The following is a 17,084-nucleotide window of genomic DNA, read 5'->3' on the forward strand; positions in this document are numbered from 1 at the left end:
GGACTACGTGGAGATATTCGTGAAGAGCTCGTTGGAGTTCTGGAGCCTCTGGAATTTGCATTGGTGAGAAGGATGGCCAACCAAGCACTGCACGCGGAGGAGTGGTTGGCGGAAAGTGAGGCGGAGGCCGAGTATGATCGCGTCGCAGAGGGCGATGAAGACCTTGGATCCGAGACCCGCTGCCCCTCGCCATGTCAATGTGGCTAGACGAGATACTAGGGACGATTCGTAGGAGTAGGACACGTGTTTCGCTATTGGTTTTATTTCATTTATTGGTTATTGGAGTTGGTGTTCTTTCCATTCGTTACGGCATTCTGTGTTTTGTGCAGATGTGCTGGGTTTTCTCTTACAAACTATTGTAGTCCTACTCCTTTTATTTATGACATTCATTCGTTGGTTTTAAAGATTCCAGTAGAGTTATCATGCTTTGTATGCCTCCCTTGATTGTTGTGTGAATGTGTGAATTCATTTCGGTAACGAACGATTGGTCTGAAAGATGTGGGCTTTGGAATTCGGGGACGAATTCCGATTAACGGGGGAGGATTGTAACGGCCCGGTTCCTGGCCCATAAAATTTCCCAAAGAATATGGGCTTCTCTACGGCCCATTTGGCAAAAACCTAGGGCTTCCCTTCCCCTCTCCTTTAAAAAGAGATGCAGCCTCCCTTTTTGCCTCATCACAAATCTGAAGCGAAGCTCTGCAGAGAACTCCCGGAGGCCGAAAACCCTAGCCGTCGAGCTCTCTCCCCTTCTCTCCTGCGCCGCCTCTCTCTCTTCTCTCTCTCTCCCGCGCGTCGCTCTCTCTCTCCTTGCCGTCACCCTCTCTCTCTCCTCGCCGTCGCACGCTCTCTCTCTCTCTCCCTCTCGCCGGCGCCGTGAAATGGTGGTGGTGACCAGATCTCAACCTTCTTAAATCCTTGTTTCCAGATCCAGATCCAGATCTAGACTAAGGTGGAGTGTCTCGAACCCAACTTTCTCTCATGATTCTGTATACTCCTTTATGTTGGAGTTAGGTTGTTTAGACCCTGTTTGAGAGTTAGGATGATAGAACAGGATAACTGCTAGGATGATAGATGAGTGAATCATGATGCATAAGAACCTCATACTGTTAACGGGACTTGATGAACTGATCTATGTTGTGGTTGATGAGTGATGCTTGTATGTTTGGATGTTTAGTCCCATGTATGGTTTGTGAATAAAGCTAGGGTGCTAGAAAGAATGAATGCTAAGATGATAGATGACTACTAATTGCTATTGATATGGTAAGTGAAACTTGAGTGCAATGTGTATTGTGTGTGACACCGATAACGGGTGGCGTCTAGTGAGTGAGTCCAAGTACAAGTCTAAGTGAAAAGGGAAAGTAAATGAAAAATGGGAAGGGATAAGTGTAAATGATAAGGATGTGAAAGGATAAGTGAAAGTATAGAAGAATAACGTAAAGGTTAAGCATGGGTGGGATCATATAGAGAGTCTAAGGAAAGTAAGTGGGGTAGTAGTCCACGCTAGGCTACCCATAGGAGATGTGGCCAATCCACATGAATATGGGGTAGTAGTCTAGTTGGGGTTACCCACTGATGAAAAGGATGAAAAGATGAAAAGGATGAAAAGAGGAAAAGGATGAAAAGATGAAAAAGATGTGCATTGTAGGGTTTTTAGATCATGGTCGGGTAACAGGGAGTTAAAGGTGTCATAGGATTGAGTTGGAATGGGAAGATGAGTCGGTTGAAGTCTAGGGTTTGACGTGTGTGGCAATGAGTGAGATCATTGTATTGATTGATCACTAGGTTGTTAGAAATGAATGGAAGTGAATGTGGAAATTACAGATGACGATAGGAAATGATAAAAATGCATTAACTGATTGTAGTGGCTAGTCAGTCCTAGTTCCCGCATAGAGTAGTATAGAGTGTCATGCGGGCAGGCTGGTCTAGAACCACTTCACTGAGTAACTTGTTGCTCACCCCTCCATTTCCATTTTTTCCCTGTGCGCAGGACTGTAAGTAGAAGTATATGGATGTGGGTGTGACGGTTTTTCAAAGAAGGTTATGCGCTCGTCTCTCGGGACCAGTAACGGGACACGTAGGGTTGTCTAAATGAGTAGACACGTGTCCATAACGCCCCTTCGATAACCCCGGTCGGACGCCGGGGGATCGGGCTGTTACAATTGGTATCAGAGCGGGTTAAGATCCCTTAGTTCTGTCCTAAGGGATCAGCATTTCCGACGTTTTAAAAAAAAAAAAAATCGTTTTCGAAAAAAAAAAAAAAAAAATTATTTCGTTATTACTAAGTGTTTTCGGATTGTGAAAGATTATTTGAAAATCCCACGATATCCATACTTCTATTATGGTTCTGATTGAAATTTTATTGCAGGATGTTTTCGCTTGACCATTACGAGTGGAGGATGCCGCGTATGCACTACGGACGGAGGAACACCAGGGAGTATGCCCAAAGGCGTCACTATGACATGGAGGGTAACTTGGTGCTACCCATGTTTCCGGATCCTGAAGAGCAGTACAGGGAGTTTCCATTCAGGTACCCGCACGAGCAGACTGTGAGGCATAAGGTGTTGATGCCACATTTCCAGAGGATGGCTATGGAGGAACGTCTACTGCAGGGCAATGCGAGGTTCCAGCTTGCAACCGAAGAGGGGCCCCCGAGGAAGCGTGGCCGTCCATGCAAGCCGCCAAGTGCAGTAGGGGGACCCCCAAGGGTGTTCACCGGAAAGTGCCAGTGTGGAGTGCTGATCAAGAATGCTCAGGAGGACCGATCAGTCGCTGGATACACCGAGGACTTCATCAACCAAGCCAAGCTGTGAAAACCGAAGAATGCAGAGACGTGGTGCATATGGTATAAGAACGGGCTTCGTAAGGAACTCCAGGCGCAGTTGAGGGGTGTTTTGGAGCCCCTGGAGTTCGCGCTAGTGAGGCGGATGGCAGGCTTCGCCATGGAGGCAGAAGAGAAGATTGCAGCCGATGTGGCCGCTCTCTCGAGCATGGAAGGAGGAAACCCGGGTAAGGACGTCGATGGTCATGAGGTGCCGGTCGGGGAACTCGCTAAGGGAAAGCGGGGGCGTCCACGAAAACCTCTTACAGTGACATGTGATTGTGACGTACTGGTCCAGATGGTTCAGAGGCCACGCAAGGTGAGAGATTACCTGGAGGAGTTCTTGGATACAGCCAAGAGGTGCCAACCGAAGCCAGCCGAGGAGTGGTGTCATCTGTTTAAGGCTGGACTACGTGGAGATATTCGTGAAGAGCTCGTTGGAGTTCTGGAGCCTCTGGAATTTGCATTGGTGAGAAGGATGGCCAACCAAGCACTGCACGCGGAGGAGTGGTTGGCGGAAAGTGAGGCGGAGGCCGAGTATGATCGCGTCGCAGAGGGCGATGAAGACCTTGGATCCGAGACCCGCTGCCCCTCGCCATGTCAATGTGGCTAGACGAGATACTAGGGACGATTCGTAGGAGTAGGACACGTGTTTCGCTATTGGTTTTATTTCATTTATTGGTTATTGGAGTTGGTGTTCTTTCCATTCGTTACGGCATTCTGTGTTTTGTGCAGATGTGCTGGGTTTTCTCTTACAAACTATTGTAGTCCTACTCCTTTTATTTATGACATTCATTCGTTGGTTTTAAAGATTCCAGTAGAGTTATCATGCTTTGTATGCCTCCCTTGATTGTTGTGTGAATGTGTGAATTCATTTCGGTAACGAACGATTGGTCTGAAAGATGTGGGCTTTGGAATTCGGGGACGAATTCCGATTAACGGGGGAGGATTGTAACGGCCCGGTTCCTGGCCCATAAAATTTCCCAAAGAATATGGGCTTCTCTACGGCCCATTTGGCAAAAACCTAGGGCTTCCCTTCCCCTCTCCTTTAAAAAGAGATGCAGCCTCCCTTTTTGCCTCATCACAAATCTGAAGCGAAGCTCTGCAGAGAACTCCCGGAGGCCGAAAACCCTAGCCGTCGAGCTCTCTCCCCTTCTCTCCTGCGCCGCCTCTCTCTCTTCTCTCTCTCTCCTGCGTGTCGCTCTCTCTCTCCTTGCCGTCACCCTCTCTCTCTCCTCGCCGTCGCACGCTCTCTCTCTCTCTCCCTCTCGCCGGCGCCGTGAAATGGTGGTGGTGACCAGATCTCAACCTTCTTAAATCCTTGTTTCCAGATCCAGATCCAGATCTAGACTAAGGTGGAGTGTCTCGAACCCAACTTTCTCTCATGATTCTGTATACTCCTTTATGTTGGAGTTAGGTTGTTTAGACCCTGTTTGAGAGTTAGGATGATAGAACAGGATAACTGCTAGGATGATAGATGAGTGAATCATGATGCATAAGAACCTCATACTGTTAACGGGACTCGATGAACTGATCTATGTTGTGGTTGATGAGTGATGCTTGTATGTTTGGATGTTAAGTCCCATGTATGGTTTGTGAATAAAGCTAGGGTGCTAGAAAGAATGAATGCTAAGATGATAGATGACTACTAATTGCTATTGATATGGTAAGTGAAACTTGAGTGCAATGTGTATTGTGTGTGACACCGATAACGGGTGGCGTCTAGTGAGTGAGTCCAAGTACAAGTCTAAGTGAAAAGGGAAAGTAAATGAAAAATGGGAAGGGATAAGTGTAAATGATAAGGATGTGAAAGGATAAGTGAAAGTATAGAAGAATAACGTAAAGGTTAAGCATGGGTGGGATCATATAGAGAGTCTAAGGAAAGTAAGTGGGGTAGTAGTCCACGCTAGGCTATCCATAGGAGATGTGGCCAATCCACATGAATATGGGGTAGTAGTCTAGTTGGGGCTACCCACTGATGAAAAGGATGAAAAGATGAAAAGGATGAAAAGAGGAAAAGGATGAAAAGATGAAAAAGATGTGCATTGTAGGGTTTTTAGATCATGGTCGGGTAACAGGGAGTTAAAGGTGTCATAGGATTGAGTTGGAATGGGAAGATGAGTCGGTTGAAGTCTAGGGTTTGACGTGTGTGGCAATGAGTGAGATCATTGTATTGATTGATCACTAGGTTGTTAGAAATGAATGGAAGTGAATGTGGAAATTACAGATGACGATAGGAAATGATAAAAATGCATTAACTGATTGTAGTGGCTAGTCAGTCCTAGTTCCCGCATAGAGTAGTATAGAGTGTCATGCGGGCAGGCTGGTCTAGAACCACTTCACTGAGTAACTTGTTGCTCACCCCTCCATTTCTATTTTTTCCCTGTGCGCAGGACTGTAAGTAGAAGTATATGGATGTGGGTGTGACGGTATTTCAAAGAAGGTTATGCGCTCGTCTCTCGGGACCAGTAACGGGACACGTAGGGTTGTCTAAATGAGTAGACACGTGTCCATAACGCCCCTTCGATAACCCCGGTCGGACGCCGGGGGATCGGGCTGTTACAACCTTACCCCATATGGTTGCATCAGCCAACAGAGCTGACCACGACGTTCCAACTGTTTCTCAAGATCGCAAGGACCCTCCTCTCGTCCTCACTGACTGCTCAGACACTTAATCAGAGGACAGTGTTTTGGCTCATGAAGATGTTCTGCCTCTGCATCATAACAGAGAGAGAAACCATCATCATCATTGGGATTCTTCAGATTTCATAATCTCAATTCCTGAGTTTCATGGAGTATCCTCATCAGCAGAAGCTTTTCTTGATTGGTTGGTTAAAGTGGAAGAGATTCTTGATTTCAAGAAAGTTCCTGAGGAACATCGTGTGTCTTTAGTGGCAACAAGTTTTCGTGGCTAAGCTGCATCTTGGTCGAATCGTTTCAAGCTCCAACGCTCTTGTTACGGCAAAGAGAAGCTTGACTCTTGTGACAAACTGAAGAAACACATGAAGAGAGTTTTTCTTCCGGACAACTACAACCGCTTGCTGTTACAAAAGTTCAACAACATCCGTCAGGGATCACGTACGGTTGATGAATACGCCACTGAGTTTTTCCAGTTGAGGTCTCGGATCGATGATATTCAGGACTCTGAGCTTCAACTGGTGGCACGGTTCATCGCAGGTCTCGAACTTCAGAAAATGGTTAATGATCAGTTCAATCCCGCCATGTTTACAGAAGCTCACCAACGAGCTGTGGTATTGGAACAACAGACTCGTGGTGACTCATCTATATGGGATTTATGGAACTTTTGATCCAACACAACCAATGACATACCAGCTTGGCCATTCTCCTATCTCGTTGCTTCTTTACAAGTTTAAGCATTAGCTTATCAGTTTTATGTTTAATGGCTGAAACTGCAAAATTAAATAAATATCCGAAAGCTCATTATGTTGGAATGATTGAAACTCTAAGAGTTAGTACCAGTTCCAAGCTACAAAATCCTAAATAATATCTCCACTTTATCATCTTGCTTTGCTTGTAGTAGTAGACTACTCTTAATGAGTCTCTAGCTGAAAATTTTGAATTTCCTCATTCTGTATATTTTTCTCTGGCATACATGCATGAAGAAACAGTAGTTTATTGCAAATCAAAATACAAACAAACAAAGACAAAGGCTTCATATAAATGACATATGCATTAGCCTTTCTGCTTTCTCTTATTGTAGGAATAACTTAAAAGATCACTAACTACTCACAGACTATTCTGAATCATGTACATCTCTTCTTTGTGTCATTCACAACCACTGCTAGTATGGGAACAATAGGTTGTCCCACGGTTGTTATATCATTGGAGAACAAAGAAGATTACCATGGGATCAATCCCACAATAGCAGTTAAGTAGACATGCCAAATAATAGCTGTGAAAACCAGAGTCAAGACATATGAAACCACACATAGTTTGTAGCTTTTCATTTTCACTGTTTAAAGTTTTCCACTCCCTGCTTGCAAAAAGAAAAAAACAACAACCACAAGCTCACATGTTGCAACCAGAGACTGATAGAAAACCATGTTTATGAAAACGCATAATGTATTCTTCTTTAGAACTTTGCGGAGTATGAGTTGCATGAGAGATAGAAACAGCCCATTGCCAGCAGAAGCCACTGGGGTACATAGGAAGTCTATTGCATATTTCCCTTTAGAGACTTCTTTGCCTTGTGATTCATTGTTGTTTGTTGAACACAAGAAGGGTAGATGAAATGATGATGAGAAACAGATAATTCACTATGAAAGGAGTCAACTTCTGCAAGTTGAGAATATATATATATATATATTTTTTTTTTCGAATGAATGTTCAATTTATTGAATCCAAAAAACCGTTTTTACATCTTAGTACATCTTTATTTTAGTTTTTCAAAAGATAAAGAATTATGAAACACTAGATTTTACCCGCCCTTTAAAAACACTGATATTGTTTTATTTTGTAACTGTCATATAAATGTGTCAAATATTTGTAAGTTCATATTTGTTTATATATTTGAACTTTCTTTCAAATCGCGAGATTTGTCACCTTTTAGAATTTTATTTAAAAAAGACAAAGATTTGTTAACCATGGGATTATGTATTTAAAATTTGATAACCTAATAGTTTTGTATTTATGTTGATTTTTATGTACTAAAAATATTTATTCATGTTGAGACAGGATCTAAAATTTTGTATATTTGTATTTATAAAATTAATCTTGAAGAGCTTAGTTTTTTTAAGTTTATTTTATTTTCCAACAAAAGTAATATATTAAAAAATTATTGTCTTAAACCATTATATTTACAAATATAATAACAATGATATTTCTCATTGCATATAATACTATTTGATAAAAATAAAGACAATGAAAAATAAAATATTTTTATGTTACTGTTTTTATAAAACACGGACTTTACAATATACTTCTTAAAGACAATATACTTCTTAAAATATGGTTTTCATATTTAAATATTATTGTATTGATTAACAAAACAAATTCAAAAGATTTTTAGGAATATTTACTATATAGTTTAGAAAGTTTCGAATATAATGATGTAATCAAATCAGAAAATGATACATATTAATGATAGAATCAGGTTACACAAAATCAAAACTATATTTTTGAAAAAATTACATATATTAACATGGTTAAGAGTAATAAACAATAATGAAAATGTTTGACTTTTTTACAATATGGGAATGGAAGAAGGATTGATCCAAAGTTGACTTCTTCTTTTGAAAATTCAGAATGAGTGACTCTTCTTCCTGCTGCCATCTAACAAACTAAAGCCAAGATTGAGTGAAACCAGAAAAATCCTCGAGGATTTGATTTTATTTGTGTGTTTAGGATTTTTTCTTTCACTTTTCCCGGCTTTGATTATATTTTTATGACCACTGAATACTGATCTTTGTGAATGATTGAAAGAAATGAGAAATATAAATCTACTGTTATTTTTGACATGTTAAATAACATAATTGAAAGAAATTAGAAATACAAATTAAAAGAAAAGACGAAAAAATAGCAACACTAGTTCTGGTTTATTTGGTGTTTACATCATCTATACCATTAAACAAAAAATAGAGGTCAATAAAACTTACCGATAAATCCAGTATTTGAAGAGTTGATGTTAAATTGTTTAGGAATATTTGATCGACTATTTGTTTACTAGCTATTCCAATGAAATAAACCTGTGATAAAAAATCGATCACGATTAGATATAACTTAAAAAATAAATATGAAATATAAAGGTAATAAATATACCTGAATTTTATAGATGATATAACTATTTAGTTGACATGAAAAAACTAAAGAGAATGAAGAATGATCAAATCATACGTGGCTTCAAATGAGGAATCATTAAGAATAGTTCATCTGCACATAAACCAAAACTAAAATCAGCAAACCAATAATATTTTGAAATTGCTAAGAATATAAAGCTAAAAATTTATTCCTCTTCCTGCTGCCATCTAGCCTATCAAAAGCCAAGATTGAGTAAAACAATAAAACTCCAAAAGGATTCGATATTATTTGTGTGTTTAGTATTGTTTTCTTTCACTTTTCCAGGCTTTGATTATATTTTTATGACCATTGATCTTTGTGAATGATTGAAAGAAATGAGAAATATAAATCTACGGTTATTTGTGACATGTTAAATAAATTTTTTTTTTTGACAACAAGACATTCACAGACTCATATTGACTCTGTAAACTAAATCGGTAACTCCGCATCCATGTGAACGGCAAAAGATGGTTGTCTTCTAGCACTGCATGCTAAGCTATCCACCCTTTGATTCTCCGTTCGAGGTACATGAACAATATCTGAGTTGAGGAAACTCCTTCGTAGGAGCTTGATATCTTCCAGATAACTTCCAAATGCTGACAATTCTTCTGGTTCCGAAACCATCTTCACCAATTGAGAACAATCCGTCGCAAATGTAACTTGAAACTGTCTTAAATTCTTCATACATTCCATTGCCCAAATCAAAGATTCCATCTCCGAATGGAGAGGTGAAAGACATGCCCTTATATTCCTTGCTCCTAATAAACCATCGAATCCCGGTAAGGTGCTATACCATCCTTGTCCCGAAAATAAATCCTTATCTTTCCAAGAACCATCTATAAAACACCATCGACTTGAAGTTTGTATCGCAGGTCTGACTTGTACCTGTTGTTCCCTCTTTTGACTGTTGAGTACTTGTGCCTCGGTCCAAAGTGCTGATTCTAATTCTGCCAATTTAAGTGTTTCGGTTGGATCAATATCTAAATTACTAAACACTTTATTATTCCGACCTTTTCAGATATACCATATTATCCAGGCAAATTGGTGGTCATCCATCTTAGGATTGACTCTCCAAAAAAGATGATCCATATTACCAAAGAGAGAACTAGTGGAAAAAATATTGGGATTCGATGGTACTTTGGATAATGCCCACACTTGGCGTGCTGGAGGACATTCAAAGAACACATGGTTTATTGATTCCTCTGCAACTCCACATCGAGCACAACATGTATCCCCTTTAATTCCTCTCGTGTTGAGATTTTTCATTACCGCTATACAACCTGAAAGAATTTGCCATAGAAAGTGCTTTATTTTGGTGGGCACCTCACCTCCCAACAAAACGCCTTTAGTACATCCACAGTGGATCCATAAAATACTGGTGGTTTTTCCTTATCAGGATAGACCCGTTCCACTTGATACTCTGATTTTACCGAATATTTCTCATTGTTAGTGAAACGCCATCCATTTCTATCTTCCATTTGATTTCTACTTAAGGGAATGCTTTCAATAATTTTTACATCCTAAGGATCCACCAAAGCCCTAATTGCTTGAAGGTTCCAAGTTCGAGATTCCGAGTTAATGAGAGAATCCACAGTGAGGTTTGGGTAACTGTTTTGAAAGTTTTTGTTTGCTGGTCTCGGACGAGTGGCTGGGATCCAGAGATTATTCCACACTGAAATGGATGACCCTGTTCCCACCCGTTTAAGTAGTCCTTTACAAACCAAAGATCTAACAGATATAATACTCTTCCAGCCGTATGACGGAGAGTAAGACCGGATCGGTTCTAGGGGTGAGACATTCCTATAGACAAAAAAAGACTAAAAGAAAAGACGAAAAATAACTAGTTATGGTTTATTTGGTGTTTATATCATCTTATACTATTAAAAGAAAATAGAAGTCAATAAAACTTACCGATAAATCCAGTGTCTGAAGAGTTGATGTTAAATAGTTTTGGAATATTTAATCTACTATTTGTTTTGTAGCTATTCCAATGAAATAAACCTGTGATATTGAATTAATCACGATTAGATTGAACTTAGAAAATAAATATGAAATGTGAAGGTAATAAATTTACCTAAAATTTAAATAAAATATAAATATTTATTTCACATGAAACAACTGAAAAATATGAAAAAAATCCTATGTGGCTTCAAATGAGGAATCATTATGATATTTCATCTGCACATAAACCAAAACAAGAATAAGCAAACCAAAAATATATGTATATATATAAAATCTTAACATTCTAAAATAAAATAAATTTACTAAATCAAAAGCATCAAAAAGCGTACATCATAAAAATTTAGTGACTTTGTTCCTCTACTTTAAATGTCTTATATAGTAAATTGGTGTACATTTATAAATGACGATAAGCTATAAAATAGAATATTCTTGCATAAATTCTCAAAATCTTATATTTATAAAATAATATTATTTTTGGAATATTTTGTTCGTAAAGGTAAATGAAAATATCTCGTAACTGGACTGCACAGAGTTTTGAATTGACAGATCTCATTATAAATATTTTAATATTAAATGCATGAAAAGTATAAGAGAAGATATCTCGTCATTTATGGAATAGATTATAACAACGTTTTTGATTGACATATTTCACTATAGATATTTAACATAATTTTGAATTAACATTCATAGTTATTTAGATTTTATTTTCCATATATATAAATAAAATTTTGGTGCTAACATATCTTTCGGAATTGTTAAGAATATAAAGCTAATAATTGATATTAATATATTGATCCAAATCTACCGCATATATGGTTTCAAGTTACTATAAAATTGGAATATTATTGTTTAATTTAAATATTCTAAAATGTGACAATATTAAATTATGTAGTTGGTATTTTAAGTATTTCCCAATATGAAGATAATGTGTACTTATTACAAATATTTTCCAATGCCGTTTTTAAAATCCATTAAAATTATTAATAGATATATTTGTATCTATACTATTACTGCTTTAAATATGATATTTTATCTGCAGTAATAAACTAATAAATGGAAAAATATTATTAAAATTATATTAATGTAGTTCAGAAAATTACGTGCTAATTCTATTTCCTTATCATATTTTTTATTAGTTTCTATATTTATTGACATTGATTAGTTCCTATAACCATTGAAGATTGTTACCATTTAATTTTTTTTTGAATATAGATATATCTTGATAAAATCTTGGTACTTATACCACCAGAACCGGTAATTATACGAAAGTTCAAAATACCTTTAATGAAAAATACGGTTTAGACTGAAAGGTAAAAGTATAGAAAATTAGTAGAAAAAAACTGAAGTGTATCATGTTTTAATAGTATACTAGATTTTGACCCGCGCTTTCATATTTTGGTTAAATTTTTTGATTTAACAGTTACTAATTTCTGGTGTGAATTTTATTTTTTTGAGTTTTGACATACTTAACCGAGAGTAATTTATTTTAACTTTTCATAGTGATAGGCATTCAGGTTTAAAGTTCGTCTCAGTTAGGGTTATTCAGTTTTCAAGTTATTGGGGTTGGGGTGTTAGGATCCGTTTAGGAGAACCATGCATTTTTCGAATCAGATCAATTTGGGTGATCTGTAGTTCGAGTCGGGTTTTTATTTTTTATTAAAACCGAAGTGAGCCGAATTAAAATAGTTAGGGTTTAATTTGGATTTAAAGCAAAAAATCCAAAAAAACGCAAAAAAAAAACCTGAGTTACACTGAAAACCAGGTAATTCATGTAATTTGGGTGGAGGAGGGGGGGGGGTGGATATTTTTATTAGTAAATTATATTCTGTACAAATATAAATTAATATTATATAATGTTTAATATTTGGATACCCGTTTGATTTACAGTTTGGTTTTAGCTCTTTGGGTTTAGAGAAATAGGAACCATTCACATTTCTGTCATGTATGAACCACTTTCACCCGATCTCTCCATGCATATTTGAAAGGTTTTGATAACAGAATTCATAAGTGTAGATCAGGGTATAGAGCGTTTGAAGGTTTAGAATGATTATATTTGTTGTGTTTGATTCGATATTTATATATTTCTTATCGCTAGAAAATTAATAGGATAGTAAATATATCAAAATTGTTTATAATTAGAAATATTCTAGGGATATAGATTATTTGAGATATATTAAGTTACAACAATATACTATTTTTGGTTTTCGAGATCTATTAAGTTACAACAACAAAATCTTATTGTTAATCAGTTACGAAAAAAAAAATCTTATTGTTAATCTCATTATTTTATAGAAATATTGGAATTTTGTATATACAAATGTATTCAAAAGATGTTATTTTTTATACCCAACTGTTAAAAAAATTCAACTTAATATTTTTAAATAAAGTCATGAATTTGAAAAGAAAAAAAACAGACCATAGCTAGTTTATAGTTTCGTCTGTATCTGAATAAGCAATTGTAAGTGTTGAAGCTTGCAGAGAAAAGCCAAAGTAAAAAATCTAATCAAAACCAAGCAAACAAACTAAAACACAAAGTTCGTGTATAAAATATCGTAGCTCGAGGAACATATTGTCGTAGGTTTTGTGTGACCAACATTTTCAATTCTCATTAGATTCTGTGACCTTGTATTCCCCTGTTTGAGTCAAAGCTCTATATTTTTATCTTTCTCTGCCTTCTGTAAACTTTCCTCTAAAGCATAGATATATACACAGTTGGTTTGCACGCACAAATCTACAAAAACCGGGTTAACCAAAGGTTATAGACATTCGATATATGTTAATTTATATAGCAAGGATAGGAAAGTTATATTTAAATTATAATTACAAATGGTAAATCAACTAAAGTAGTGGAAAAAGATCACACGGAATTAGGAGGTGGTTATCTGAGATTTATAGAAAATTAAATAAAAAAGAAAATATTTAATTAAAATCATAGTTTAAAAATAATCCAGTGGCATTGTCTTGTAAATATTGTTGAATCAGGAGGGCACTTCAAAAAAGGGTCTTCTGTTTTAATAGTATTGACTAGATTTTAATCCGCACATCCGTGCGAGTGTATTTTAAAAAAAAAATGATGTATGATGCTATTTGCTTTTTATGTCACTATTTAGGGTTGGGCAAAAAATTCAAATTCGAAGAATCAAACCGATCCGATCCCAATCCAAACAAGTAGTACTAAATCCGAACCATAATTGATTAAATATCCGAATTATTCAAAATTTTGGTATTTGAATAATTGAAACCTAATCCGATCTGAACCGAATTATTTTTAATATATATAAAAACGTCCAGAATATATATGATACTTTTAAGTTCGCATAAATGCTTGAAAATATATACAACTAATTAAACGTAAATATCTTAAATAGTTAAAAAATACTCAAAGCTTCAAAAATACTTAAATAATTATTAATTCTCTATCCAAATATTTAAACCAAACCTATTTAAATTGGTTATCCAAATCAGAACCAAATCCTCAAAGATCTGAACTGAACACGAAATCCCAAAAAGACCCAAAAACGAACCCGAACGCCCACCCATAATCACTATTATATATATATATATATATATGTTATCATAGGTTACAAAATATGTGTTATCATATAATTAATCGTATTTTATACGTACCATCAAATAAGTTTTCTTATAATTAATAATATTTCATACGTACAATCATATAAATAATCACATATATTACATTTTAAAATTTAATATGAAATATAAAAACCATAATTTAAGTTGGTGTTTGAAATTGGGCTTTGTTGTATTATTATTAAATATATTGAAAACATTTTTATAATAGTTACTGGAAAATATGTTAGTAAAAATCAAATTTTGAATATATGTATATTTTTGAATGAATTTTTGATATAAATCAATTTTAAGTTATTATTTTGATTTGAATATATATATATATCAAGTTACATATACCTATTAGTTTTTAATATAATGTAATGGACTTTCAATTTTTTTATTAGCATAAGCTCATTATCTTTTTTTTCTAACTTACTATTATCCATGTTTTCAAACAGTACTATTTTTTTAACTACTATCCACATTACCAAACAATCCTATTTTGTACTTGGGTTTTAATTAGATAGATATATGTATCTGCCCCTATCAAACTCGTTATATACCAGAAGCGTAGCCATTCCCCGTACTAATCACCCATTGCATACAATATATGTTAGAAGCTTAAAAGTATAAAAATGATCTAATATATTAAAACAGAAGTCATGACTTTTTTTCATGTGTGATTTTTTTAGTTTGGACCATTCCTAGAAAATATCATATTTTATATAAGTTCATTATTATATCTTTTAATATTTTTATCTTTTTATTTGAAATACAAATGAATATATTTAAAATGTTGTAACAAAATCTTCTTAAAATCTTCTTAGAATCTTTTTAAATTTACTTTCGAAAATTAGTTCGTTTAATTTAAATTATCATAAAATATAATTAGAAATTAAAATTAAATATAGTTTTGGTTTATAAACGAAAATTTAAATAAAATGAAATTGATTAATTTCAAAAATACATTTACTAATAATTTTTAAATATTTTGTTAGAAATAAATATTTATTTCTATTTTAAATTTTTCAAATTTGTTTTCTAATAAAATAAAAATAAAGCTTTAATGATGAGTGATATTTTTATTTGGACCATCATTTAAATTTTTTATTAAATGTATATCACTAATGCTAATATATATAATATTTTTAACTACTTTAATCATAATATCTTTTATATCTTTTAATTTTTTTAAAAAAAAATTAAAATTCTAACAAATCTCTTGAAAAAGATTATAATAAGATCTTAATTGTCATAAATTGAATATAAATATTTTCAAACTAATTTTGTAATTAGTAATGAAATGTTACTAAAAGAATAAAATTATATCCTATTTTATCAATTTTATAATAATATCTATCATTTTAAAATAAAATTTTTATATTGAACAAAATATGATAAAATTATTTTAAATTGATAAGTTAACATATTTTATTTTCATAAATATAAAATATATGCTAAAAATATAATATGTTGGTAGAATGGGTTAATATTAGTAAAATATATAATACATGTATAAAAATTTAACTTATCTTAAACTTTTTTAATATACCGTAATTTATTATATAAAATTAATAAACATTAAAAAATTACTAAAAAAATCTAGCGATTTGAATTACGGATCATGATTATAATAAATTAAATACAAAATTGTTTTCATATATGTTATTTCATGCATTAAAAAATTTAGTTTAGTAATCAAACGCAAATTCAATAGGACAAATATATAATAAGCAACATATATATGTGATGATTTTAATTTACAGCATGAAAACTATAAAATTATTATATTTGGCATAATTGTACAAATATTTAAATATGTGAGTAACATTAAAAATATATAATAATTATGTAAAACATATATCTATATATAAATGTGAAAATATATACCCGCACGGTTGTGCGGGTGGAAATCTAGTTTTAATTTAAAATTCATATATTCTCTATTTTAGGTGAGATGGTCAAACATATTCGAGTTTGATATATCTGTCTAGTCTTAATTTACTTTCAAGTACCAAAAAAGATTAATTTGTTTGACTATATTTAGATCCGGAGGCATGTCTTTTTTCTCATTAGTTGGTTGGTATATAAATCAAGTAATGAAAAGGAGAGATCCATATCAAGGATTTTTCATATAAGAACACTACTAGGTTAAGACCCCCGCTTTGTGCAGGATGAACATTATATATACTATTTTTATGTATTATATGTTTTTAATATATTTATGAAGTAATAGATATATTGAATAATTAAAAATCCAGTAACTATTATATATATAATTAATTTGGTGTGAACACATAAATAAATTTCACTAATCCAAACAATCACTTTTTCTATTTTATATTATATTGTATGTAATTAAATTTAATTGACATTAACATTAACATATATATAGTGTATTTTAAATATTGATATATATATATTAATTGATGCTTTCTACTCATATAGTTTTTGATCATTTGTATATTTTTATAACCAAAAACTTTAATCACTGATAACAAAATTTTCATTGTGTGATTAATAGTTTTAGTAATTTATAAAATTTTAAAAAATTTCAAGACTAAGTTTCAAATTTAAATATAAAGTTGTCAATATTCGTTCAAAGATTTTACAGAAATTTTTTGTCCAAAGAAAATTTTAAAACTAAAAAATTTATGTATTTTATATGGTATATAGTTTAATTTAAACGATATTAATATATATATATATATTTTTTACACTTAATATTTTTTAAATGAGACTTCTTACTTATATGATTTTGTAATCATTTGTACCTCACATAACAAAAATTTTAACCATGGATCACAAAAATTTGAATGTACGACTTTTAATAGTTTTAGTAATTTATAGTTGTTTTTTTAAATAAAATATAACATACACATAAAAATCTACTTTTTTATTATATGGTTTATGTAGTTGTTTAATTTATTTTCTT

Source organism: Brassica rapa, chromosome A02 (genome assembly GCF_000309985.2).
Source record: "Brassica rapa cultivar Chiifu-401-42 chromosome A02, CAAS_Brap_v3.01, whole genome shotgun sequence".
Taxonomy (NCBI): Eukaryota; Viridiplantae; Streptophyta; class Magnoliopsida; order Brassicales; family Brassicaceae; genus Brassica; species Brassica rapa.